General features: G+C 38.0%; 1 protein-coding gene across 3 annotated transcripts in view; it reads left to right on the plus strand.

Moving 5' to 3' along the window:
- SUGCT (succinyl-CoA:glutarate-CoA transferase) overlaps positions 1-26893 on the plus strand; it is a 678964-nt gene that overhangs the window by 343348 nt on the left and 308723 nt on the right. The gene's annotated exons all lie outside the window — the stretch shown is intronic.

The following is a 26893-nucleotide window of genomic DNA, read 5'->3' on the forward strand; positions in this document are numbered from 1 at the left end:
GATGGTAGAAGATTAAGTTGGAAGTGTAACTTGGGTCCTAATCGTGAAACACCTCAAATATTACTCTAAAGGACTTGGATTTTCCCTGTGGGCTGTGTTGGAAACAAAAAATGGCCTTATATATTATATATATAGTACTAAGTATCTTCTGTGTCCTCTCACCTTCCTTGATGTATCTCCTTTTCTGTTACAGACATTTTGTGTGCTCCTCACTTACTCACTAAGGACTTAGGGTCCTCATCCTTTTTTTTTTTTTTTTTAAGATTTATTTATTTTTTTTATTTGACAGAGAGAGAGAGAAAGAGAGCATAAGCAGGGGGAGCAGGAGAGGGAGAAGCAGGCTCTCCGCTGAGCAGGGAGCCAGATGCAGGGCTCAGTTGATCCCAGGACGCTGGTATCATGACCTGAGCCAAAGGCAGACGCTTAACTAACTGAGCCACCCAGGCAGCCCTAGAGTCCTCATCCTTTATTAGTCTATGTCTCCTCTCCTTTCTTTGCCTCTGACTCCCTACCAGCTCAGCATTACCTCATCTACCATTTCCCTCAAAGCTCTTAAAGCATCACTTTGTTTCTTTCTCTTTCAAATAAAAACTTAACAGACTATTTCAGAAATCCAAATGAATTTCTAAACAGATCTTGTGTGTATAGAGTTATTTTTAATGTGATTGCTTCTTTTACCTGCTTCTCTGTACTGCCTTCCACTCGTGTCACAAGAAAAAGGGACAATAACCTTGTATCTAAATTCTGAAATATTATCAACGTCTAAAATTCTTGAAGATTGTCAGCCTAATATAGGCATTGATTGAAAGTGAAGACTTTTCTAACAAGGCTGTGTAAATCAAAAACTTCATATGTAGGAAATATTAATTTGTTTGCCAGGTGCAAGATGATTTGATGGATGCTTTTAAAACCACAGGAAAGAAGATCTTCTAGAAAGCTTTTGCCATAGATCAATTAGAAGATTATGTTGCTGAATGATTCATCTAGGCATCACATTTTAAAAGCCTGAACTAAAATGATTATGGTAGGTCTGGAAAATAAGAGATAAAAGCCACACTAAAAAGAATTGACTGGACTCAGTGACTACTTGTATATTGGTAACCCTACAAGTTAGAGTCAAAGATACCATAAGTATTTAGTATCCAGAATATATGCGGAATTCCTACAGCTGAACAATGAAAAGACAAATAACATAATTAAGAATGGATAAAAGATTTAGATAGACACTTGTCCAAAGAAGATATACAAATAGCCATTGAGCACGTGTAAAGATGCTCAGCATGATAAATTACTAGGGAAATATAAATCAAAATTATAGTGTGATATAACAAGTGTGACTGTAATGAAAAAGACAGTAACAGGTGTTGTTAAGGGTGTAGATGAATTGGAACCCTCGCACAGTCCTGGTGACAATGTGAAATGGTATAGCTGCTTTGGAAAATAATTTGGCAGTTCTTCAAAACGTTAAACATGCAGTTATCATTGGACCCAGCAATTTTATTCCTGTGTATAAGAATTGAAAAAAATATGTTTGTACAAAGTGTGCCCACATATGTTCATGGAAACTTTATTCATAAAATCTAAAAAGACACAAACAACGTGAATTTTCAACAGCAGATAAATGGATAATCAAAATGTGGTGTATCTATACAATGGAATATTATACATCCATAAAAGTGTATGAAGTACTGATACATGCTACAGCATGAATGGCCCTTGGAAACGTTATGCTCAGTGAAGAGAGATTCACATAAAAGGCCACCTATTGTATGACTCTATTTATGTGAAATGTCCAGAGTAGATAAAACCCATTCAGAAAGACAGAAAGTACATTATTGGTTTCCAGGGACTGAGGGAAGGATGGGGATAGGGGACTGGTTGCTAAGGAGTATGGGGTTTCCTTCTGGGGTGATGAAAATGTTCTGGAACTAGATAGTAGTGATGGTTGCACAAACCTGAGAATATATTTAAAGTCACTTTAAGAGGATGAATTTTATGTTATATAAATTAAATCTCAAAATAAAAACAAAAAGATACCATAAGAGATTAGAAATTCATTGTCAAAGCACAAATTAGTGTTGGGAGGGTTTAATTTGTTGTATGGGGTTGAGCACGGAGAATAGTCTGAGTTAGGTCATGAGTTTTATGAAAGAGTAGGATATCTCATATACTCCCTAAAGCTGGTTCCTTTGTGTTTATTGGTCTTTGTGTCCCTAATTACAAGCACAATGTAGACCTACAGTGTAGTTGTAAACAGGATGAATAGAATATTCACACATTCTTATTATTGTCCCACAGATTGCTGAGACCTTGTCGTTTTCATTCCACTCTTTTTCCCTTTTTTTTCACATGACTTTGGTCATTTCAAGGTGATTGGGTTCAGACTAAGTTCTGATTAGCCTTTGAAGGGAAATGGTCCTAATGTCAGTTCAATTTTCTAACCTTTTGAAAAGCTGTCCAAATCTGGGGGTGTGTATATACCACCTCATAGCCAGTCTGGGTTCTGGGTGGTGTATCTGTTAATTCAGTTCTCAAAGTGTGATTTGTTGAACTTGACTTATGCATGTGTCCAGGTGTTCCTAAGTAATGTAATGCAGTTATATTCCCAAGTTCTTCTCTCAAGATCTCCTTGGTAATTTCCAGTTTCCTGGGGTGCCTCTTTTTGGTCGTCTGGCCAGGTACTATGGCTTTAGTTATGCTACTCTCCTGTTCACTTTCACAACTGCACCTGTCTTTGGGGCCAATTGGCAATGGGACAGTAAGAGAAAAAGTACAATCAGATTTGAGTCCATCCTTTGAAACTACAGTTCCATCAAACTTCAAGGAACGTTCCCTTCCCTTAGGATTTTGGCTTTTGCTGGCTCCTATTGCCTCTGCTTGTCAAAGCTGCTGCTACCCTGTCACCACAGCATTGCCAGGGAGCTGGGGGGGTAGGAGAATAGATAAAAGAAAGAGAAAAAATGGGGGGTTTCCACACTCTTGTTGAATGTGCATTCCCTTTCCCATTCCTTGAACCAGAACTAAAAGGCTTCTCCCTGCACTTTCCCAGTTCACATCTATCCTAATCCATTCAGGCTGCTGTAACAAAAATGCCATAGACTGTGTCGCTAATAAACAACAGAAACTTATTTGTCACATTTCTGGAGGCTGGTTCAAGATCAAGATGCTGACATATTTGGCATCTAGCGAGAATCCACTTCCTGGTTCATAGCCCGCTGATTTTATGCTTTGTCCTCTCCTGTCCCCTCCTCCCTCCAAGAGGGAGCTCTTGGAGGTCTCTTTTATAAGGTGTTAATCCCATTTTTGAGGGCTCCATCCTCCTGACCTGATCCCCATCCCACCCAGGACTCCACTTCCAAATACCACCCATTGGTAGACTAGATTTCAACATAAGAATTTGGGGGGGGGCATGGGGGATGGGCACAAATGTTCAGTTTATAGCAAAGTCCTGTCGCTCACTTCTTTGTTTCCTATGTGACAAGTTCAGACCAGGGGATACAGCAGTAAAAAAATGGGTAAACTTACTGCTTGTATAGTGGTATTTGAATTCTGTTCTTCCCCAATCCATCTGCTGCTGTTTACTTTTGAATCCTCAAATAGCTGCTCCATGTATTCTGTCGAGGTTTTTTAGCCACATTCAGTGGGAGACAGTGTAGAGTATACTTATTTCTCTGTAGTACCCAGAACCTGAATGTTTCAACGTTAAAGCAAAATTTCTTACTATTTTTAGAAGAGTTCCTGAATAATTTTCCTTGGAGAGAACCCTAACATAGTTAAGTAGAAGTGCTCAAAAAGTTAATATACTTTGTCATGCAAATTAGGATTTTCACGAAATGTGTGATCAAAACAAAATATAGAAATAAATTGAATGGAAAAGGTCATTAAATAACTGGAAGTATAATATAGAAACCCAGGTTTTATACTGATTGTAAGGTAAGCAAAGGTCATAGTCTTTAACATTATATTTGTATAAATATACTTATACTAATGCACTATTTCTTTTGAGTGCTTTATATATTGGGGTTTTGTTTACTTTTTTATTAAAATAAAGGGTTTTCTGCTAAAGAGAAAGAAAATCTTCTGACCTGTAGGAATGAATCGCTAGCTTGTCCTTAATCCACTTTCCATAAATATCAATTTTCTGTGTCAGGCATTTGACATGTATCCAGCACTTCTTCACTGTTCTCTGGCAAATGAAATATTTTAGAGTGTGAGGGAAAACAGAATTTTCAGAAAGGGGAATAAAGTATCAGAGCCAGCAATGGTCAGAGAGACTGAGGAAAAAAAAGTCAATTTTCTTGTTTCTGAGCAGTACTGAATCTTAAATCATTCACCCAATTTTTCACAGCAAATACAGTATAATTCATCGTGTGGTGACAGTGAGGAAGTGCTCACAAAATGATGGGAACATGGAAGAAGTACAAAAGAGCCAACTTCAAAGAGTTTCCAAGGGTCAGAGTGGGACAATCTGAGTAACAAAATAAATATAATGTAATTATAGTAATGAATTGTAATCCATAGAATATCCATGAGTCCATCCTCAAATAAATAAATAATTGAATCAATAAATAAATACAGAAGAATGGAAAGAGCTGGTCAGATTTTAAGATCCCGATTAATAAACACAGAAGGAATGAGGGAAATGGAAAATTACCTTTAGGTAAACAACACAGTAGAAACCGTTGCAAGAAAGAACCAGTGATGGATGCTAAAATTACAGTGAAAAAGCGGATATTTGCAGAATCTTAAAGTATCTCTCCATGTTCTCAGTCACAAAGGAAAAACAAATAACTATGCTGAGAGAGTCTTACTGATAACCAATTTAACCAAGTGAGCCAAGTTAGTATCACCAGTAATAAGATCTATCAGCATCAGGACACCTGGGTGGCTCAGTCAGTTAAGCGTCTGCCTTTGGCTTAGGTCATTTTCCTGGGATCCTGGGATCGAGCCCTGTGGTGGGTTCCCTGCTCCGTGGGGTGTGTGTTTCTCCCTCTCCCTCTGCCTGCCACTTCCCCTGCTTGTGCTCTCTCTGTCTCTCTGACAAAAAAAGAAAAGAAAAAGAAAAAAAAGGTCTATCAGCATCATGAGTCCTTTGAAATGATTCATAGCATCACCTTCTTGCCCAAAATATGTAATTTTAATCTAATTGTGGGAAAGTATCTGACCAACTCAATTGGAAAGACATTCTATAAAATCCCTGACCAGTGCTCTTCAGAAGTGTCCGGGCGATGCCAGGCAGAGCCTGAGGAACTGTCCCCAATGGGAGAGCACTAAAAAGGTATATGGCAGGTGCATGCAGTATGTGGGATCCTGGATTATCTCCTGGTCCAGAGAGAATGGCCAGTGTGGGCCTTGTCAAGATCCAGTTTCTCGGTTAGTAAGTAATAGAGTACCCATGTACTGTGTTTGGTTTTGATAGTTTTATGGTGGTTAGGAAAGCTGTTAGTGGGAGAAGCTGGGTGGAGCAGTATTTGAAGACTGTGCTTTGCAACTTTTCTGTAAGTCTAAAATTATTTCTTAATAAAAAGTAAAAAAAAAAAACCCACAAAAAATTCTGATTTCAAATGCCTCACATTCTATAGCTGCAAAAACAATGGGGCTTGCGTTAAAAAAATTAAAGTATAAAGGGACAAAGGGGAAGTCTTCTCGAAACATGCAAAATAAAATTTCAAATTTCATTGCCTGTCTCTCAGATTTCCGTCACTTTAAAACAATGCTTATTTAACTGTCAGAGGACTGTTTGATGCCATTGTTTGTGTTTTCTCACATTTCAGATGGACCGATTATAATAATTCTCCCTTTACTGTTTCAGAGACATGAAACACTGAGTAGTTGAAGCCCGAACTATTCCTGATATTTCTGCATCATAGTTGAGATTTTATTTCTGATGCCTGAGGACCACTAAGACAGCCATGCACTCAATCAAATGTTCAGATCTTCTCCACCCAATTGTAGTTGATTCCTTGTCAAAAATTTAAATGAAAGATAATTTAAATTCATTTTTCTTTACAAAACAGATTTTTGCTAATTTATAAAATGTAATTAAAATGTTACCAGAATGCAGTTACTCTTGGAAATACTTCTCTACAGATTCTCAGTTTTGCAAAATAGATATGTCTCATTTAACTTTTATGAAAAATGGTTAAATTTTCAAAATTGGTTTCAGATGCTGTCCAATTTCTTAGCGGTGCGTGGAAGTGTCAATAGTTGTTGTAAGCCCTTATATATTGTCAGGCAGTGACTCTCAAACAGGATAGTCATTAGTCACCTGGGAACTTTTTCACAACAGAGATCCTGCAGGCTCCAGCCACAGGGATTCTGATAAGACAGGCTAGTATAGAGTTAAGGATATCTGGATTTTTAGAAGATTCCCCAAGGATTCTATTGTAGAAGCACAGCATGCTTTGGAAGGCGGAGAGTGTTGTTTATGAACATGGTCTTTATAGTTGGACAGAACTGGCTTTTTTTCTGGCTCTGCCATTTCCTCGTGGAGTGACTATGGGCACCCCTCAACCTTCCCATGCCTCAGCTTCCTCCTCTGTAAAATGGAAGTTTTAATGATTTCTGCCTTATTAATTAAAAAAAAATACTTCAATGAGATAGTGCATGTGAAGTACTGCAAGGGAAGGCACTTTTTATTAATTCTTTTTTTTAAGACGACTAGATGTTTTCTGGAAAATGCAATGGTGGACGGGTAAGTACGTCAGACAGCAGCATTAACCAAGCAAAGAAATGGGCGATGTGGAACTGCCTGGGGGGTGGGTGTGAGAAGCTCAGATGGTGGGTCATAGCTGGAGCATGGTGTGTGGAGGAGATAAGGTAGGAGATGAAAATGGGGAGCCCGAGAGTCATTTCATGGAATACTTGTACGCCGTGCAAGGGTTCGATCTGTATCCAAAATGTCAGCCCATGTAGTGTGATGCCAGCTACCGGAAGTGGAGCAGATGAACTCCTACAAGCATGCTGGTGATCCTGGGTAGCAGTGAAGCCCAGGCCCATGCAGGATGTAGACGTGCCTATGGACAACCATCCATGACATATGCAGAGTTTATCAGTTTCATGGTAGAAATTCAGGATAGAGGATAGAATTCCTTAGGTCCAAGTCGTATTTGACAGAGCCTACCCAAAAACACGCGTCGGAGTTAGTAGAAACTTTTCATTCCTTGTTTTATATCCTGTCAGCCAGAACTCTGGTCCTGAACCTCTCATAAACTCTAATTCTGCTAATAATCCAGCTATAGATGACCAGTGTGTGAGCATTGTGAAGAGGTACTCTCCAGGTAATAGGAAATCGGCTACTTTAATAATTATAGGTATTTGTGGACGTCTTGGGGAACAGTAGTATTCCTGTGTTGCAACTGGACTAACAGATCTCATTTTAAGCCCTATTCCTAGCCATCTCGGATTGTAAAATCTGTTTTAGAGAGCTTTCTCCAGGATATGGTTCAGTTCCTAGTCTCATGGAGATCCATCTTACTTATCCTCGAATTATCACTGCAGCAGGGGAAGCCGGGACACCTATATGCAGGAGCATATAGTAGACTAAGTACTAAGATGCTGCTCTATACTCTGGGATCCTCTGACCCAAGGCACACAATGACATTAGGTCATTATGTTATTGAAAAGGTGGCTTTTTTTTTTTTTAAGTGACTCTTATCCCAAACAAGTTGACTAATGCAACTAGGGCTTACGTAAGTTAGGAAATTCTCCTGGCTGGTGACGGGTAGTAAGGAGGGCACGTATTGCATGGTGTACTGGGTGTTATATGCAAGTAATGAATCATGGAATATTACATCAAAAATTAGGGATGGACTGTATGGTGACTAACATAATATAATAAAAAATATTATTAAAAAAAGGAAATTCTCATGCAAATAGTGGCAATTGCATGGTCTTTAGGCTCAGAGAAGTATATTTCTGCAAACTATAGTAGAAGTACAGTGAAAGAAAGACTATTTTTTCAGAGACTGAGAAATTTATATGTGGAAAAGAAGATGCTTTGGGTTATTGTGATGTGTCATTGTTGGTTCTTTATTTGTAATGATGTAATTGGTGGCAGATGTTGATAATGGGCTATGCATGTGTGCAGGATGGGGATATATGGAAATTCTTTGTACCTTCCTTTTAGTTTTGCTGTGAACCAAAACTGCTCTAGAAAATAGTCTTTAAATATGCAAAAAGGAAGGTGCTCTAACTAGAGATCCCTGTTTCCTTTAGATGAGGCTTCACAGTAATGAAATGGAGCTACCACAGCTGTTTGCTGAGACCTAAAGATCACAGTTCATTCATTGTCAAATATTTCATGAGTTACCTGAGTGTCATCTGTGTGTAAAGCAGTGTGCTGAGTGCCAGGGAGAAAGAATCACAATACTAGGTTGACTCTAAGCATAGGAGACTAATCAATAAATAGGAGTACCAAATAATTTCTTTGCAATGAGGGATGTATTTGCCTCAAGCCTGAAATATGTTATATCTATCTATCTGCCAGGGTGTCTTTTTCAGGTATTAAGGAACTTGTTGAGAAGCAGGTTAATAATTAGGACATTGTTGACAAATACTGGATTCGAAGACCATTGATGGTTTTTAAAATATTTTTTTGACTTTTTATTTAGAAATAGTTAGATTCACAGGGAGTTCAAGATGATAGAGAGGGTCCTGTGGACTCCTCACTTGCTTCTCTCAATGATTACATCTTACTTACATAATTATAGCGTAACAGCAAAACCAGGAATCTGACATCAGTAGAATGTGTATGTATATAGTTGTAAGCCATCTTATTACATGAATGTGAGGATCTGTGTAACCATGACCACAATCCAGGCACAGAACTGTTCTGTAACCACAGCGATCTCCCTTCTGCTGCCTCTTTCGAGTTACCTCGACCACTGCCCCATTCCTAATGCACGGCAACCATGAATTTTCCTTCCATCTCTATAATTTTGTCATTTCAAGAATGTTAAATAAATGCAATCATATGGTGTGTGACCTTTTAAAAAACTAATAGCTTTATTGAGATATTATTCATATACTGGAAAATTACCCTTTAAAGTATGTAATCCATGGTTTTCAGCACATGCACAACATTGTGAATTCTATCACCACTATCTAATTGCAGAACATTTGTATAACCCCTAAAATAAGGCCCATTAGCATTTCCTCAGCATTTTACCCTCTTCCTAGCTTCCTGTAACCACTAATATACTTTCTGTTTTTATAGATTTGTCTATTCTGTACATTTCATATAAATAGAATCACTCAACATGTGTCTTTTTGTGAGTGGCTCTTTTACTTAGCATAATGTTTTCAAGATTCTTCCATGTGATAGTATGTACTCCATTTCTTTGTATGGCTGAATAATGTTCCTTTGTATAGATGCACCACATTTTACTTATGCATTTATCAGTTGATGGGCATTTGGTTTATGTCCATATGCTGTCTATTATGAATCGTGCTTTTATGTAAATTCATGTACGAGCTTTGTGTAGACATATGTTTTAATATTTCTTGCGTATATGGCTAGGAGGGTCATATGGTAACTCTGTGTTTAACTTCTTGAGGATCTGCCAAACTATTTTCCAAAGTAGCTGCCCCATTTTACAATCCCACAAACAATGCGTGAAGGTTGCAATTTCTTCATGTCTTTGCCAACACTTATTATCTATTTATCTAGCTACCCTTCTTTCTTTCTTACCATCCCCTTCCCTCCTTTCCTTCCTTCCTTCATTCTTCTCCTCCCCCTTCCCTCCTTTCCTCCTTTATTTTTTCTTTCCTTTCTTCCTTTCATGTTCATAGTAGTGGGTATGAAGTGGTATCTCACCACGGTTTTGATTTGTATTTCACTAATGATAATGATGTTGAAAATATTCTAAAGTGATTATTGGCCATTTGTATGCCTACTTTGGATAAATGTCTATTCAAATGTTTTGCCCATTTTTCAGTTGGGTTATTTGTCTATTATTATTGAGTTATAATAGTTCTTTATGTCTTCTGGATTCAAGTCCCTAATCAAATACATGACTTGCAAATATTTTCTTCCATCCTGTGGTTGTCTTTATATTTTCTTGATGGTCTCTGAAGCACAAATGCTTTTAATTTTGATGAAGTCTCATTTATCTGTTTTTTTCTTGTGTTGCTTGTGTTTTTGATGTTGTATCCAAGAAACCATTGCCTGATCCAAAGATATAAAGATTTATGATTTTGTTTTCTTCTAACAATTCTATAGTTTTATCTTTTACATTTAGGTCTCTAATTCATTTAGTTTAATTAACTCCATGAGTTAGTTTTTGCATATGGTGTGAGGTAGGAGTCTACCTTTTTCCTTTTACATATAAATAACCATGGCCCACCACCATTTATTGAAAGACTGTTTTTTCCACATTGAATTTTCTGGTACCCTTGTTGAAAATCAATTCATGGTAAATGTGAGGGTTTATTTCTGTTCCATTAATCTGTATGTCTATTCTTTTGCAAGTACCACACTGTCTTGAACTGTGGCTTTTTCATAGTTTTGAAATGAAGAGTACCCCAACTTTGTTTTTCATTCAAGATTTTTTCCCCAGGTCCCTTGCATTTCCTCATAAATTTTAGAAGTAGCTTGTCAGTTCCTGCTAATTAGTTAGTCGGGATTTTGATAGAAAATGTGTTGAATCTGCAGATCAATTTGGTAGTATTGCCATTTTAGCAATACTGTCTTCTGATCCCTGAAGATACTGTCTTTCCATTTATTTAATCTTCTTTAACGTATTGCAAAATGTGTTTTGTAGTTTCAAATGTGCAATCTTGTATTCCTCTGGCCAATTTTGTACTTGAGTATTTTACTTTTTGATGATATTGTAAATGGAATTGATTTCTCAATTTTACATTTGTGTTTTTAATTACTACTGCATGGAAATAAGATAGATTTTTCCTTCAGTCATGCTAAATTCACTTATTAGTTCCAAGAAAATTTTTTAGGGGGCGATGTGGATTCCTTGGGAATTTTCTGTATATAACATCATGCTATCTTCTTATGTAATCTGGATGGTTTTCATTTCAGTTTTTGCCTGAATTCCTTAGGTAGAACCCCCAGTACTATGTTGAATAGAAGTAGCAAGAGCAGACATTCTTGCCTTGTTCCTGATCTAAGGAGCAAAGCATTCAATTTCGCACTGTTAATTATAACATTTGCTGTGGTCTTTTCATAGATGCCTTTTGTCAGGATTGAGGAAGTTACTTCAGATTTATTGTTTGTTGAATGCTTTTATCAGAAAAAAGTGTTGCTTTTTTGTATCTGTTGAAATGATCTGTATTCTTTGTCTTTTTTTATTGATATGGTGTATTACTTTAATTGATTTTCAGATGTCAAACCAAACTTGCATACCTGGGATAAATTTCAGTCAGTCATGGTGTATAATCCATTTTATGTGTTGCTATGTTTTGTTTGCTAGTATTTTGTTGAGGATTTTTTTTTTTTTTGGTCTATTTTCGTAAAAGTATGTATGTATGCATGTAGTGTTCTTATGTCTTGTTCAGTTTTTGCTTCAGGGTAATACTGGCCTCATATAATGAGTTGAAAACTCATATAATGAGTTGGTCTCATGTATGTATATGTTTAATAGGATTTTTTGTATTTAGTTAAGAGAAGAAAGAAGAAATGTACATTTATTATGTCTTTTACATTTTGGTAAAATTAATTTACTCATTTTTCCATATGGACTAGAAGAACTTCCTTTAATGTGTCTTATAAGGTCTATTAGCAACACATTCTCTCAGTCTTTGTTTATCTGGGCATGTCTTTAGTTCATTTACATTTTTTAAAAAGGTTTATTTATTTATTTATTTTAGAGAGTGGGGAGGGGCAAAGGGAGAGGGAGAGAGAGAATCTCTAGCCAACTCCCTGCTGAGCATGGAGCCTGAGATCATGACTGAGCTGAAACCAAGAGTCAGAAGCCTAACTGACTGTACCACCCAGGCACCCCAGTTCATTTACATTTTTGAAAAATTTTTTGAAAAATAATTATTTGACAAATAATTTTGTAAGATATATGTATGTAAGATTCTTGATTGACAGGTGTTTTTTTTTTTTTTTAATTTAAAAACTTTTCAATATAACATCCCCTGCCTTCTGGCCTGCATTGTTTCTGATAAGAAATCATCTGCCAATCTTATTGGTGTTCGCTTTTTGTTCTAACTTGTTTTTTTCTGGATTTCAAGATTTTCTTTTTGTCTTTAGTTCTCAACATTTTGATTAAGATGTCTCTGGGTGTGGATCTCTTTAAATTGATCCTTCTTGGAGCTCATTGAGCTTCTTGGGTTTGTAGATGAATGTTTTCATCAAATTTGGGAAATTTTTAGCCATTTTTTATTTAAATATTTTTGTGCTCCTGTTTCTCCTCTTCCCTGGTACACTCACCCTGCCTGTGTTGGTGTATTTAATGGTATCACATTTTTCTGAGTCTATTTTTCTTCATTCTTTTTCTGTCTGTTTTTCAGACTGTATAATCTCTACCAATTTATCTTCAGGTTCACTCATTCTTTCTTCTCCTATTTCAAATTTACTTTTTGGCCCCTCTAGTGAATATTTCATTTTAATTATTGTATTTGTCAGCTCCAGAAGTTTCATTTGGTCCTTTTAAAATAATTTCTTTCCCTTTATTGATATTCTCTATTTGGCAAGACATTTTCATCATTCTTTCCTGTAATTCATTAGGCACGGTTTCCTTTAGTTCTCTGAATATACTTATAAGGCTATTTTGAAGTCTTTATCCATTAGGTCTGACATCTGGATACTCTCAGAAGTAATTTTTATTGCCTACTCTTTTTCTTGTATATGAGTCACATTTTTATGTTTCTGTGCATGTGTCATCATTTTTGTTGAAAACTGGACATTTTAGATAATGTATTGTAAGCAATTTGGGGTACAGATTCCTTTGCCACCCCTCTGCAGTGCTTGTTGTTTTCTCTTGTTTATTTGTTTAATGACTTTTCTGGTCTGATTCAGTGAAGTCTTTCCTCCCCCTCCCCCCTTACAGTTTGAACCCTCTAATGTTTATGTTCAGAAGGTGTCGCCTCAGGCATGTGTAGTCTCAGCACAGGATTACAGTGGTTTTAGCAGAGCTCTCTTTGACTTTCCCTAATCTCTCTGTTAAATTGTCTGCCTCAGTTGGTACCACATCTGGGTGTTAGTCTCCATTAATTGCCAGGTTTTTCTGTATTGTTTTTAGCAATGCCTTTGGGCAGGAATAGCCCCATAGTTTGATCTAACTAAATTGGTTCCTCCTTGCAGGGATAGTTTTCTGAGGTCAGTCTTTGTGGTTTGTTCTGACCCCAAGAAGGGGTCTATTTAGTTTTCTCTTTCTCTGGTTCTCTCTGATAAATAAGCTGGCCTCCAGTTTACTTTTGTTTTGCTTTCATATAGCTACTAGTCTCCTGTTAATTGCTCAGAACTGGGTGGAAGAAGACAGCCCTATACCTCTAAACATTTCTTGCCTGAAATAGAGACTTTGCAGTCCTGAGCTGGGGGGTGGGGGAGGGTTGGTGATGAGAAATGCTTTTGGCCTGCACCTTCTGGAGAGATACTGTAGCCCTTGCCTGGGAACTGGGTGGATTGGGAGCCCTGTGTTCTTGGAGGCACCACTGCAAATAGAGCTTTTATTCTGCTGATCTCAGGGGTAGCAAAGAGAGGGGGATTGTGGAGGGGGTTTGGTGGAGGGAGTCCCAAATGCCACAGACTTTTACTGTTCTTACTGAGATTTAGTAGATTTTATTGAATAAATATTTCTTCTTTCACTATATATCCTTAGGATAATTTACAGAAACTTTAAATGGTTGTTCTTAATAATGATTTTTTACCAGCTATCATTGTTTCACTGAGGAGTGAATCCATGGAGCTACTCATGTTATCATTCTGGAATCGCCAAACCACCATCCCACCCCCGCTCCCACCACACACACATATCAGGTACATTTTAAGTTCATTTTGCTATATGAAAGCAGCCAGGCACAGAAGACTGCATATTATGTAATTACATTTATATTGCATTCCTGAAAAGGCAAAAATGTAGAGTTGGAAAACAGATTAATGATTGGTAGTGGTTAAGAGCTGAGGTAGAAATTGATTACAAAGGGGCACACATGAATTTTGGGGGGTGACTGCACTGTTCTGTATGGTACTGTGGTGGCCAATACAGAACTTTATGCATTGGTCAAAACCATAGCACTCTGTAGTATGAAGAGTATGTAAATTAATAAAAAACCAACCAGGATGTCAAGAAGACCAAAGATGCGCTCTTGATCATGACACATGAATGATAAACTACACCGTAAGGGAAGGAAGGACATGACGTAAGTGACTTTGGAAACCAGTTTTTTGACTGGATAGTGTAAGGCTAAAGACAAAAATGATGACACACAATACAGTGTAGTTGGTAACTTTGTTTTTCAAGTGGGCATGGGTTAGCGATTCTGAACCTAGTTTACTCGTATGATAGTGTTGAACAGATAGGCAGATCGCCTGTAGATAATGAAAGCTGTGTTTCTTTTCTTGTCAAAGCTTTTATAAATAAACATAGTAAGAATAATAGAATGAGCCCTTTGGTGCTAGATTAGAACCAGAGATATCAATATCAACCATGTGTTTTTTTAAAATATATACAGATACATAAATACAGAAATAAATCAGATATATGTGCATGCACTAGAAGGTATTCATACATGTGAATCGTATGTGATTCATAGAAGCAGTGATTCAACGGTAGTCATGAACATACTTAACTCCCAGGTCTTGCTTTCTCAATACTATCCTCTTATTAATTAGTATTGAGAGCTTCTTGGAGTAATAGTTGACTCCAGGGCTTGTGGAGGAAAAATTTGAGATATGTCTGGACATGGGGTGATGCCAGAAAATATGGAAGTACTAAAAAAAAGTGTGGGGATGCACCGAGAGGCTATAGGAGCTAATCTGAAAGAACTTTGAATGGCCAGAAGTATAACAAATGGTATAACAAATGATCCAAGCAAGAGCAGAAGAACCCAAAGTATTTGAAATACAGCTCAAATAACAAAATATTTATTTGTTCACACTGACCTAATGAATGGTTAAATAAATGAATAAGTGAGACTAAGGGACAACTTTTTCTTTTTTTTTTTTTTAAAGATTTTATTTATTTATTCGACAGAGATAGAGACAGCCAGCGAGAGAGGGAACACAAGCAGGGGGAGTGGGAGAGGAAGAAGCAGGCTCATAGCGGAGGAGCCTGATGTGGGGCTCGATCCCATAACGCCGGGATCACGCCCTGAGCCGAAGGCAGACGCTCAACCGCTGTGCCACCCAGGCGCCCCAGGGACAACTTTTTCTTACAGAAATATTTCAGTTAATGCATGCAGAAGGAATGAAGGAAATAGATCACCATTAGAACATCATCATAGTAATTACTGTAGGCAGAATCCACCAGCAAATGCTTACAATGGTGAGTGAATGTTTAATGAGAAGCAGAATATTTTCAGTACGTCTCCATCCTTCCCCAAATATTCATTAACTACAATAGGAAGAATAATAACTTTACAGCAGAGAAAACCAGCAGACACGCTTTAGCTCTGCAGCCTGGTAACATCACTGGTGATGATGAAGACGATGTAATCCTGAATTAGATCCTGGTATAGGAAAAGGACATTAGTAGAAAAACTAGTAAAATCCAAATAAAGCAAAGCTAGGTAAAGAGTAATAGTAACTCTTTGTAACTATTTTTTTAACCCTTCTCTATGTCTGAAATTATTGCAAAATTAATAATTGTGATAATAAAACAAAAAATACAGTGAAATAACACTGTATGAAAGATGTAATGAGGCATGTTGGGTGGCTCAGTCAGTTAAGTGTCCGACTCTTGATTTTGGCTCAGGTCCTGACCTCAGAGTCATGAGATCGATCCCCTAGTCAGGCTCCTTGCTCAGCAGGGAGTCTGCTTGAGATTCCCTCCCTCACCTTTCACCACCCCCCCGCCGTGCTCTCTCTCTCTTCCAAAATAAATGAATAAAATCTTAAAAAAAAAAAAGATTTCACAAGATGTTTTATGTGTAGTAGATACAAAAAATTCCTTGAGCTGAGAAAAGGAAAAGGGTAAGAAAAATCCTGACAGCATATATATGAATTAAATCTCTGAAACAGGTTGCCAGAAGAGTAGAATTTATAATAAAAAGTACCGTGATGGTGCCAATTCATAAAGAAAAGACAAGCTATTGATAAGTTTCATTAGCTTATAATAGCAAACAAACAGAGATTATTTTTGCTTAGTAATACAAGTGGATCTTCCTTCCAGTAAGCGAATCTTATGTTGCCAAGACAGAATCAGTGTGAATTTGAGGGAGCTGTAGTGCAGAATTAGAATAATTTATAAAGTTGTCCAACAAAGTTCAACTTCGTTGAAAAACTCATTCAATTACTTATTTATTCCAAGTACTGTGTAAATGAGGGAGTTACCGAAGCATGTGACTCATATTACCTGATACTTTGGAATTTGGACCATCTTTAAAAAGGAGAAGCTGAATAAGTTCTAAATTTAAAGTTTGGAAGACTATGGGAATAAACAGTGGGAAATGGGTTTAATCAAAAGGAGATAATAAGGAATTTTTACACTGAGCTAAAGGAAAAAGAAAGGTCCAAATAAGGGTTGGCACCCAATTCGTATATAGGGGATACTAATAGCATGTTTCCTAGACATGTGGAATATAAACAAAATACTAAAAAACACATCATATCCTTACAATGCTAGAATATCCATAATTTTCAACATTGACCTTGGTGAAGAGCCTCACTTTTTTTAATTTTAATTTTTCTTTATTTTATTTATTTAAAAGATTTTATTTATTTATTTATTTGACAGAGAGAGAGCATAAGCAGTGGGAGGGGCAGAGGGAGAGGGAAAAGCAGGCTCCCCGCTGAGCAGGGAGCCCAACATGGGACTCATCCCAGGACCCCGGGATCATGACCTGGGCTGAAGGCAGACGCTTAACCTACTGAGCCACTCAGGCGCCCCAGAGCCTTACTTTAAAAAACTAGGGTTTGGGGTTTTTTTTTTTTTTTTTTCCTTAGCCTTATTGATAATGTAATCATGTCCTTTCTCTGTTTCAATTTCATCTTCTGGTTCCTGTTCTTCTTTTAGAGACACGTAGAATAGTGAGAGATTGTGTAGGCTAGAATCAAACATATTTGGGGAAGAGTTCTTGTTCTTCTGGTTTCTTTTCTGTGACTTGGGGCAAGTTACTGAACTTCTTGAAATTGCCAAAGCTCTCTAGGCTTCAGTTGTCTTATTTGTAACCTATCACCTTCCTCTCCTGAGTAGGTATAGAACGTGAAGATATTTGTGTCCCATGTTCATGCTCATTAACGGCTCTCAGGCAAACAAAACGACACCTTGTTTTTTATGGATGTCAGTAAGCCTCTTTTCTCAGCCACCCCAGTACCTGCTCAATGGGTCCATGCACAACATAGCCATGATGCAGGGACAGAGGCTGTGGATGGGCTCGACAACATAGATTACTACTCACCAAGGCTTAGTGCCTTGTTTAGTGCCTACCCTGCCAATAGCAGAGACTACTTCGTGGTGGGTTGATTATTTTGAACCCATTTGTCCACCACCACTGATATGTAATCCTGATACGGATTTGCCTTCCCTGCCCATATTGCCTTTGCCAGCACTGCCGTCCGTGGAATCACAGAATGTATTATCCATTGTCTTGGATTTTGCACAGCACTGTGCAGCGTGTCACACAAAAATGTGCAGCCTTAGGCTCCAGCCGATGAAATGAACTTGTCTTACCCCTTGTCTCATCACTCGGAGGCAGCTTTCCCAGTGGACAAATGGACTGGAGACAGCAGCCGGAAAGATGGGTGCTGTCTTCCAGGATGCACTGCTTTGAACCAGGAGTCTCTTGTCTGGTGCAGGCTCTCCTGTGGCCAAGACCCATGGGTCAGGAAATCAAGGAGGTAGGGATGGCTCCCTGAATTGTAATGCTGGAAAGCCCATTCTTGGAATTTTGGCTTCTCTCTCTACAACTTTAAGCTCTGGAGGTTCAATAGCCACATTCATAAGGAAAGAAAGCCTCTACCAGGGACGCAGTACCAGTTCATTGACTTGAAGACAAGGCCACCTGACTCTTCAGAGATTCAAATGCCACTGCAGCGACAAGTAAATAAAGGTGGTTCCTGCCGGCTGGAGTAACTGATCCTGATTACCAAGGAAAAATAGGGCTGGTACCACACCGTAATGGCGGGGAGGACCGTGTCTGAAACCCAGCACATTTTCTTGGGAGCCTCGACCTAGTACTTCCACGTCCAGTAGTAGAAGTTATAACAAAACCGGATCCAGACACGTCAGGAATGAAGGTTTGGGTTGCCTCACCAGGTAAAAACACTGACTTATTGATGTTTTGGCTGAGGATAGAGGAAACTTGGAAGAGATGGTAAAAGAAGGAATTTATAAATGTCAGTGACAGCCTCGAAACCGGTTGCATAAATAGCGTAGCAGCTATGTGTATTTTCCTCTCTGGATCTTACAGCTTTTTAGAGATGATTTTCCAACTAGTACTAGGTAAGAGAAAATTCAGATGGGACCGTGGCCAAATTTGGGGAGTAGCATTGCGTAGGGATAGATTACCAAAATTGTTGAGATTTTTGTCTCCATTGATTTTGAAGGGAGGGTATCTTCCTTTATACTAATACAGCATCTCTTGTACTAATACGAATTCATTTGCATCTTGTTATGTGGAAGCAGAGCTGTGTTGCTGCTGTTTATAGGAAAGGGTATCTGTGGACGTGCATTGTCGAAGGGCTGAACCAGTTGCTAAGTTGTTTCTCAGCGGCATATCCGTGCTTTTGTGTTGTGCTCTCTGATGTTGGAGTTGGGACTCTCAACCACAGTGCTGCTTTGCCACCTGACTTCTGTTTTAATCTTGCACAGGGGAGGCACTAGAGGGAGTCAGCAAGGTGGGAAGAGGAAGAAAAGAGTTTCTCTTGCCCGTTTTTCTGTTTTCTTCCCATGGACTGCAGTTCACTTGGGGTTCCTGTGCTCATCACGCCAGCAACACCCCTCTCCCCTGTGGCAGCACAGTTTTCAGGTGGCGGCAGCCAAGTCCAAGTTCAAGTTTTTCAACACTTGCAGAATTCACTTCAAAATGTCCTATCTCAGAGAAACCAGCTCTCCCTGGCCAGCACCTTCTCGGAGATCTGAGTTTCAACTCCACAGCTCCCATCTCTAAGGGCCCAAGTTTAATAATTCTGACATTTTCTTTTGTTTCCCCTGGTCCCAGAAGGGCTAACTCCTTCCTGTAGTCACTACGTTTGTAATACCTTAGAGTTTTCTTATCTGTTCAGTTACCTTGCTACCAACTTTAGGGAGAATGCTTTTTATTCGATTATCTCTGAAAAAGAGAAATGGTGTGATTTCTGCTTCTTGACTTGACTCTAACTAATACTGAAAGTCTCATAAAAGCACTTTAATTCGGAGAAAATTTTGTGTAGGAAATGTAAAATAAGCCACAAAGGAAAGCATCTCATAAATATTTGAAACTTCCCATCAAGGGAGTAACTAGACTGAGTTGTCCCGTTTCCTCTTAGTTTTGGCTGATGAGGAGACCTACTTGCAGTCACTGTTGGAGCAGCCCCGCAGATTACAAGATAACAAACTTCTTACCATTTGCATATTCACAAATCATTTTCTGTCTCTGCCAACGAGGGGTTCACACGACTGTTGTGAGGCCCTAACACCTGTGGACAGTGCCAGCAAGTCTCTTCCCCAGTAGGAAATTCTCGTGTGGTTTATTTGTTAAATTCCATTGAAGAAGTTCCACTAACACAAACATTTTGCTTACTTTCTAAAAATTTCAGGATTCAAAAATCGATTACGTAAACTATGTTTTATGCATAAATGCTCAATAATGTATTATAATGAATGTCTGCCAAACTCTTTTTTTTATTATATTATGTTAGTCATCATACAGTACATCCCTAGTCTTTTGATGTAAAGTTCCATGATTCATTACTTGCGTTTAACACGCAGTGCTCCATGCAATACGTGCCCTCCTTAATACCCATCACCAGCCTATCCCATTCCCCCACCCCCTACCTTCTGAAGCCCTCAGTTTGTTTCCCAGAGTCCATAGAAAGTGAACATCCCTTTATCCCTGTTTTAATAATAAATAATTTCATAACATCATCTATAGGACTCAGGAAGACATAAAAAATGCCCTAATAGCAAAGACTGAGATATTTAGGACAAAGTTGTAAATTTATTTACTTCCAACCAATAATATCCAACGACCAAGATCAATTTTATATAGCATGCAGATGTCTACAGAGTTCTAAAGTGACAGTATCAGCAGATATAATGAAATTATGCATAATTAAAAAGAATCAGAAAGTCTTATATATTGATATTTAATATCTATCTGAAGAATTATAATTTGTATCTATTTCCTCCACTGGAAGGACTGTGATCTCGAAGGCAAGAGCATATGTTAGTGTTTGTATCACCTGATACAGTGTCTGATGGTATTAGTTTTCTATTATTGCTAAAACAATTTTTTACATAATGGCTTAAAACAATACACATTTATTATCTTATAATTCTGGAGGTCTGAAATCCAAAATAGGTCTCACTGGTGCTTTCACTAATGTGATTCAAAAGGAGGTAAAATTTGCATTTCATAAATGTTAGCACAAGTACTTTCATTTCCTAGATTAAAAATGAGAATGAGAATTTTTTAGGTCTGGTTGTCTTAACGGTTAAAATTCTTTGCCTATTTATCTATTAGATTTTAAGAAGTTCTTACTTTTGTATATTATGGATTTTAACCCTTTTTCTATTCATAAAGAGTAAACTGTTTTCCCTGAGTGATGCTTGCCTTTTAACTTGATGCTTTAAAAAAAAATTATTTATTTATTTATTTATTGCCCAACAGGACATTTTAGTTTTTAATGTAGTCAAATAAGTCAGTTTTTTTTTAAATTCCATTATGGCATCTGAGCTTTGTGTCTTCTGTAAGAAGACCTGCCCTCTCAAAGTAATTAAAATAGCTGTATTCGCTTTCTTTGACATTTTTATAGCTTTGTTTTTAGCTCTTTATTATATCAAAGACTTTTTTTTTTTAAGATTTTATTTATTTATTTGACAGAGATAGAGACAGCCAGCGAGAGAGGGAACACAAGCAGGGGGAGTGGGAGAGGAAGAAGCAGGCTCAAAGCGGAGGAACCTGATGTGGGGCTCGATCCCATAACGCCGGGATCACGCCCTGAGCCGAAGGCAGACGCTTAACCGCTGTGCCACCTAGGCGCCCCTATATCAAAGACTTTTAGTCTATGATGTGAGATAAGATTGTAAAATAACTTTATTTTTCTTTTCGAACCAGGTAAAATGTCATGGATCCCAATGGCATTGATTATTGATTATTGTTAGTTTTCTTTTTCCTTCTGGTTTGAAATAGTACCATTATCAATGATAAATGTCATATATGCATGGATCTTTCCCTGGATTCTCTATTCTGTTTACTGTTCAGTCCGTATATCTCTGGATTAGTTTCTTGCTGATTTTTAGTTACCCTATTTGCATAGTATGTTAGGCCAGATTTTTTTCTTTTTCAAAAATGACCTTGCTCATTTCATGAATCTATTTTATATAGATTTTAGAATGACGAGGGCTTTCCTTTAATCTATAAATTAATTTGGGGCAAATTCACACTCTTACAATATTGAATCTTCCTATCCAGGAACATGGTGTTTCTCTAGGATTTAAGCCTTATTATATGTCCTTGGTAAGATTGACAGTTATTCTAAAAATACCTTTTGCACATTTACTTTATCTTTATTCTTAGTTATCCTGAGTGTTGCTTGAATTCTGAATGAAATCTGTATGGGCTTCATCTTCTAATTTGTGATTGTTAACATGTGAGATAGCTACTGATTTTTATGTTGATATTGTTTCCATCTGGCTTAGTAAACTCATATGTATTTTAATAATTTTCTAAATGTTTTGCTGGACATCACACTGTTGGTAGAGAATGCTAATTTTGTTTCTTACACTACATGCTTGATTCCTTATGTTTTTTTTTTCTTAGTGTTTTTGCCAAGCCCTATTTTTTGTCCCTTTTATTCTACTCTGAGAGACTTCTTATGATCTTCCAAATCACTAATTGAAATTTTTCTCATATGCATATCCACTTTATTATTTACTCATCTGTTGATTTGTTTTATTTCAGCCACATTGTTTTTAATTTCCAAAAATGCTGATTCTTTCCTTCCTTCTCTTCCTCCTCTTTCTTCCCCTTCTTTCTTATCAACTATTTTTTTAAAAGAATGCAATATTTTCTTTAGTCTCATTGATTATAATATAGTCCTTTTAAAAGTTCTTTTTATTTCTTTCAAAAAAATCTTACTTTTTAGGGATTAATTCTGTTTGGAACCCTTTAAAAAAAAAGATTTATTTATTTATTTGAAAGAGAGAGAGAGAGAGCGTAGAGGAAAGGGGCAGAGGGAGAGAGAGAAAGAAAGAATCTCAAGCAGGCTCCACACTGAACGCGGAGCCTGATGTGAGTCTCAATCCCACAACTTTGAGATTATGACCTGAGCTGAAATCACGAGGTGGATGCTTAAGGGGCCCCTGGAACATTTTTATCACTCCATTGGTTTCCCTTAGATGTTGGTGATTCTTGTTAGTTTTTTAATAGAGTTGAAGGACTTGGTTGAATGGTTTTGGTAGTTGGACAGTTATTTCCTACGGATGAATAGGAATTCCTATTCCTCCAGCAATGAATTTGGTCAGATCCCAGGAACCTTGGCTCTAGTGGTGCTTCTGTGGAGAGAGGAAGGAGGGAGCTGGGTATTTGCCTCACATCATGACTGTGAACCTCTGGAGCAGAAGCTTTCTTCCTTTATAAACATTTTTCTCTCTGGCATCTGAAAGCGCAGGTTTAATATTTAACCCAAATGCTGCCAGATAAGCTAACCAAAGACCTGTGTTAAACTTTAGGATCTTACTATTTTCTCCTAACGGTTATAAATTCAATGTAGCAGAATAATGAAATTGGAAGCACTAATCTGTAATCAAATCCTGAAGAGTCAACAGACATTAATTTATTCTGTGCTTTAATGCCTGTTTTCGCTTTGTATTTTGGAACCTTTATCTTTTGTCTGAAGCTGTGGAGAAGGATAAAGCATTGCTGGAACATCCGTGATGTGCTTTGGAGACGATGAGTATAGAACTGCCATTTGGGTTTAGGATTCACATCAGGAGCCCACTGGAGATAAAGCTGGAGCCAGGCTGCGAAGATGCTTACGTTTATGTGTAGGGAGTTTGGACTTTACCTTGTCACCAAGGGAGTGTTCCTGATGGGTTTTGAGCAAGGAAGTGTCATGATTAGAAGTGGCTTGGAGGCTGGTCTCCGTGCTATATGAGAAGGAGATTCAGACACCATTGTGGTGATCCAGGACGAGATCATAAAGGCCTGAGATAAAGTAAGGGAAATTGGAATGGAAAAAAAGTGACATATACAAGAGTCTGAACAATATAATTTTAGGCTTTGGTGATTTCTTGGATGAGAGAATGAGGAGAAAGGAATGCTGAAAAAGACCTCCAGGTTTCAAGCCTGGGTCACTAAACGAGGTGGTAGAACTAAATAAGGGGACAAAAAGAGGCTGCTGGGTTTTTTTCCCCCCTGATTTTAGCTGTCATTTAAACACTTGGACCCCATCATCTTTATCTTTATTTTCATCTAATTTTTTCATCAGATGATTCATGCTTCGAAGTGTCAAATGATCAGAGATGAATTATTTTGTTTTCTGTCCACCGATGCTAAGAATATCCATTGATTTCCTGAGGCTGGGGGGCTGGCAGCAGGGATGGAATGTGCTGGTACCTGCCATTCTACTTTCCACCAACACTATTCAGTGCGTCTGGCTAGCTGGACTCAGTCCAGATCCCATTCTGGACCAGAAAGAAGGCTATTAGAATGGAATCATTTCAAGAAGTTGATTCATGGAAATCTAGACCTTGACCTGTTCGCCTTTCCAAATAAATTTCAAAATTTCCTGAAAATTTTTGCCAGTGAAAGTTGCTTCAGAGGTACATGAAAATCCTCTCTTCGTTCCTTGGTTTATGCCTCTGTTGCTCTTGGTAGATCTACATTCAAGAAAACCACTGTCCTCATAAGAGCACTGTTTTTTCTTAGGAACTTAATTTCGCTGTGCCCTGTTGTGCTAGTGGGTGGCATGGGCATAGCAGCTACAAGGTTGACATGAGGGTTAAATGAGTGAATATTAGTAATATGTCATGCAGAGCGCTTTGAGTGAGTAGGTGAGGGAGTAAGTGTAACAGTTAGTACCTGCTAACTGTTACAACTGTTAGGATTCACAGACAGAGGAAGAGCATCTCTACTTTTCAGTGATCATGTTGTGACGTTTAAGGCCGTGGATCTCCAACTTCAGCATGAAGATCATCTTTAGGATTTATGAAAGCACAGATGAGCCCGCCTTATCCCCAGAGGTTTGATTCAGCTTAGGTGGAGCCTGAGAATCTTCATTTCGAGCGAGTCCCCAAAAAATGTTCCTGTGGCTGGTTGGGGGCTACGTTTGTGAGAACCGGTGCTTTGGGTGTTGGGATGCGGGTAATGCGATTTGTATTTACAATGGAGTCAGTTACTTTGCCGCTAGGAATTCCGTTTCTTTTCTGGCTGTACATTCTGAACCCTGATCTGATGTGTCTTTGTTTTCTAAAGCAGCAGAAACCAGTCAGCAGGTGACAAATTTCATTACTCTCCTTTCCTTGAATTTTCCCAGGGATTACTATGTATACCACTGTTAGTGCTGGCACTTTTCTGTTATTTTAAGGATTTGTTGGTTTTTCCAAGGTGGTTTTCCCTGGATGCCAGAAGATGTGAATAGGAACCGTCACACAGTGGTGCTTGGGTCTATCTTGGTATTTGCCATCCTGTAGAATTTATATGTTTCACTTAATATCAATTTTAATCCATGCTTTTCTTGCTCACATCCTTTTAAATTCTCATTTAATTAGTCAGAGTTACAAATGGCATCATTTATAAACATCCTTGTGTAAGCAGAGCAATGTGGCTTTCGGCATCTCTGTAATGAAAGTTTAAACTACTTGGAACTTGAGCTTACATTCCTTTAAGTCTTTATGATCTAAATATTCTTTTCCATGATGCCAAAAAGGTTCTGTGTGATCATCTAAAGTTTGAAATTCGTTTTCAAATCAAAGGCACTGCCAAACTCAGAAGCAACTGTGTGAAGAAAATGTGTGGAAACACCAGTCATTACAGGTTGGTTTATAAAAAGAGTTGCAGATTGATCGGTCTTTGAAAAATGTTTGGTGACACGAAACTCTTTCAATCAGTTCCAAATCTGGCAACTCTCTTGTTGCATTAGATTTTCTTTCCTTCACTTTTCTTTTCTTTCTAACAGAGACAGACACATCCCTTTTCCTGCGTCCCATTTTAGATGACTGACGGAAAAGTAAACACCAAATATGAGCATGTGGGGATGGTTTATTTCTTTTTACATTGACTAGAAGGCAGTGTTGAAAGGGAGACACTGCTGTCATTTCACAATGTAGGAAATTTAGAAAAGGTGTGAGAGCTGTTTTAAATAATTTCTATTTTTGGATTATGCCATTCATGAGGGTATGTAGTCTTTCCTTTAGAGAAGGAATTTGTTTAAAGTATATCTGAGATCTCTTGGTGACAAATAAACAATGTGTTCAAAAGAAAGCCCTGTAATTTTTTTCATTAGATGATTCATGCTTAAAAATGTCAAGTGATCAGAAACGAAAGACCCAATGATCGGGTCATTTGAAACATATGGTTCTGGGAATTATTACGCGTGCCAACGCTAAATATGGGATCTCGGTCCCTTCTTTTGTCCTTATAAAGACAGCAGAGTCCTTGGTGCCTCTTTTCTTACACCTCATATTCAGTGCCCTCAGTTTCCCTTACCTGTGCGGCAGTGCCACGTTGTGGTTAGACATGAAGACTTGGCGGTGAGTTTGCCAGAGTTCAAATTCTGACTCTACTGCTTAGCCTGTGAGTGGTGTTGAGAACTGTCTCCCTTCCTGTGCCTCCATTTCCTAATTTACCAACTCAAAATGAGTATACTTACCTCAAAACATTGCGGCGAGGTGCCCTTATAGCAGTTCCTGGCACATAATAGCAGACTCAGTCGATGTTAGCTTTTATTATTTACTTTGGTTGGACTTCCTGGTGTGATCAGTTATTTCTCCCAGAGAAGGAAGACTGTGACAGCCTCCCTGTAAATTGCTACTTGGGATATCATTTGGGAATGGTAGAGAGTTAAAATCGCGTAAGTATTATAAATTCAGAACCGTCTTTATGAAAATTGAATAAGTGGTATTTTGGTCTTGAGTTCTATTTCTGCATATTAGAAACTGTATTCGATTACAGTAATTGCCCCATACCTAACAACGGGAAATTCTTTTCGGCCAACAGATTTCAGATTCTTTTGTTTAGGGAGATCTGTGATTTTTATTTCTGTTCTGTTTTCTCTGATGAGTGAAAAGTTTGTACAAAAAACCCCCATGATTTGTTAATTCCATTGAAACCATTAAGAATGGTTCAAGTTAAATAACTTCACAGAAATGAATTCTTCTGAATATGTATATATATTCAGAGGGGTGTATATAGTGCTTTTCCTATAAATCAGAACTTGGAGGAGGACTCGAGGAGCAGAGCAGAGCACAGATCAGCATCCATGGGAAGTTCCCACGGCATGAGAAGGAGCAAATGTCCCAGTGCTGGAGGGAGTCCCTGAAAGGGAAGTAGGTCAAGAAAGGGGACAGAATACCTTTACTTCCACATCCTGCGACCTTCAGGAGGGATCTTGAAACTGGGAGGAGAGAAT

The sequence above is a fragment of the Ursus maritimus genome, unplaced genomic scaffold (assembly GCF_017311325.1).
Source record: "Ursus maritimus isolate PB19 unplaced genomic scaffold, ASM1731132v1 scaffold_3, whole genome shotgun sequence".
NCBI classification, from domain to species: Eukaryota; Metazoa; Chordata; class Mammalia; order Carnivora; family Ursidae; genus Ursus; species Ursus maritimus.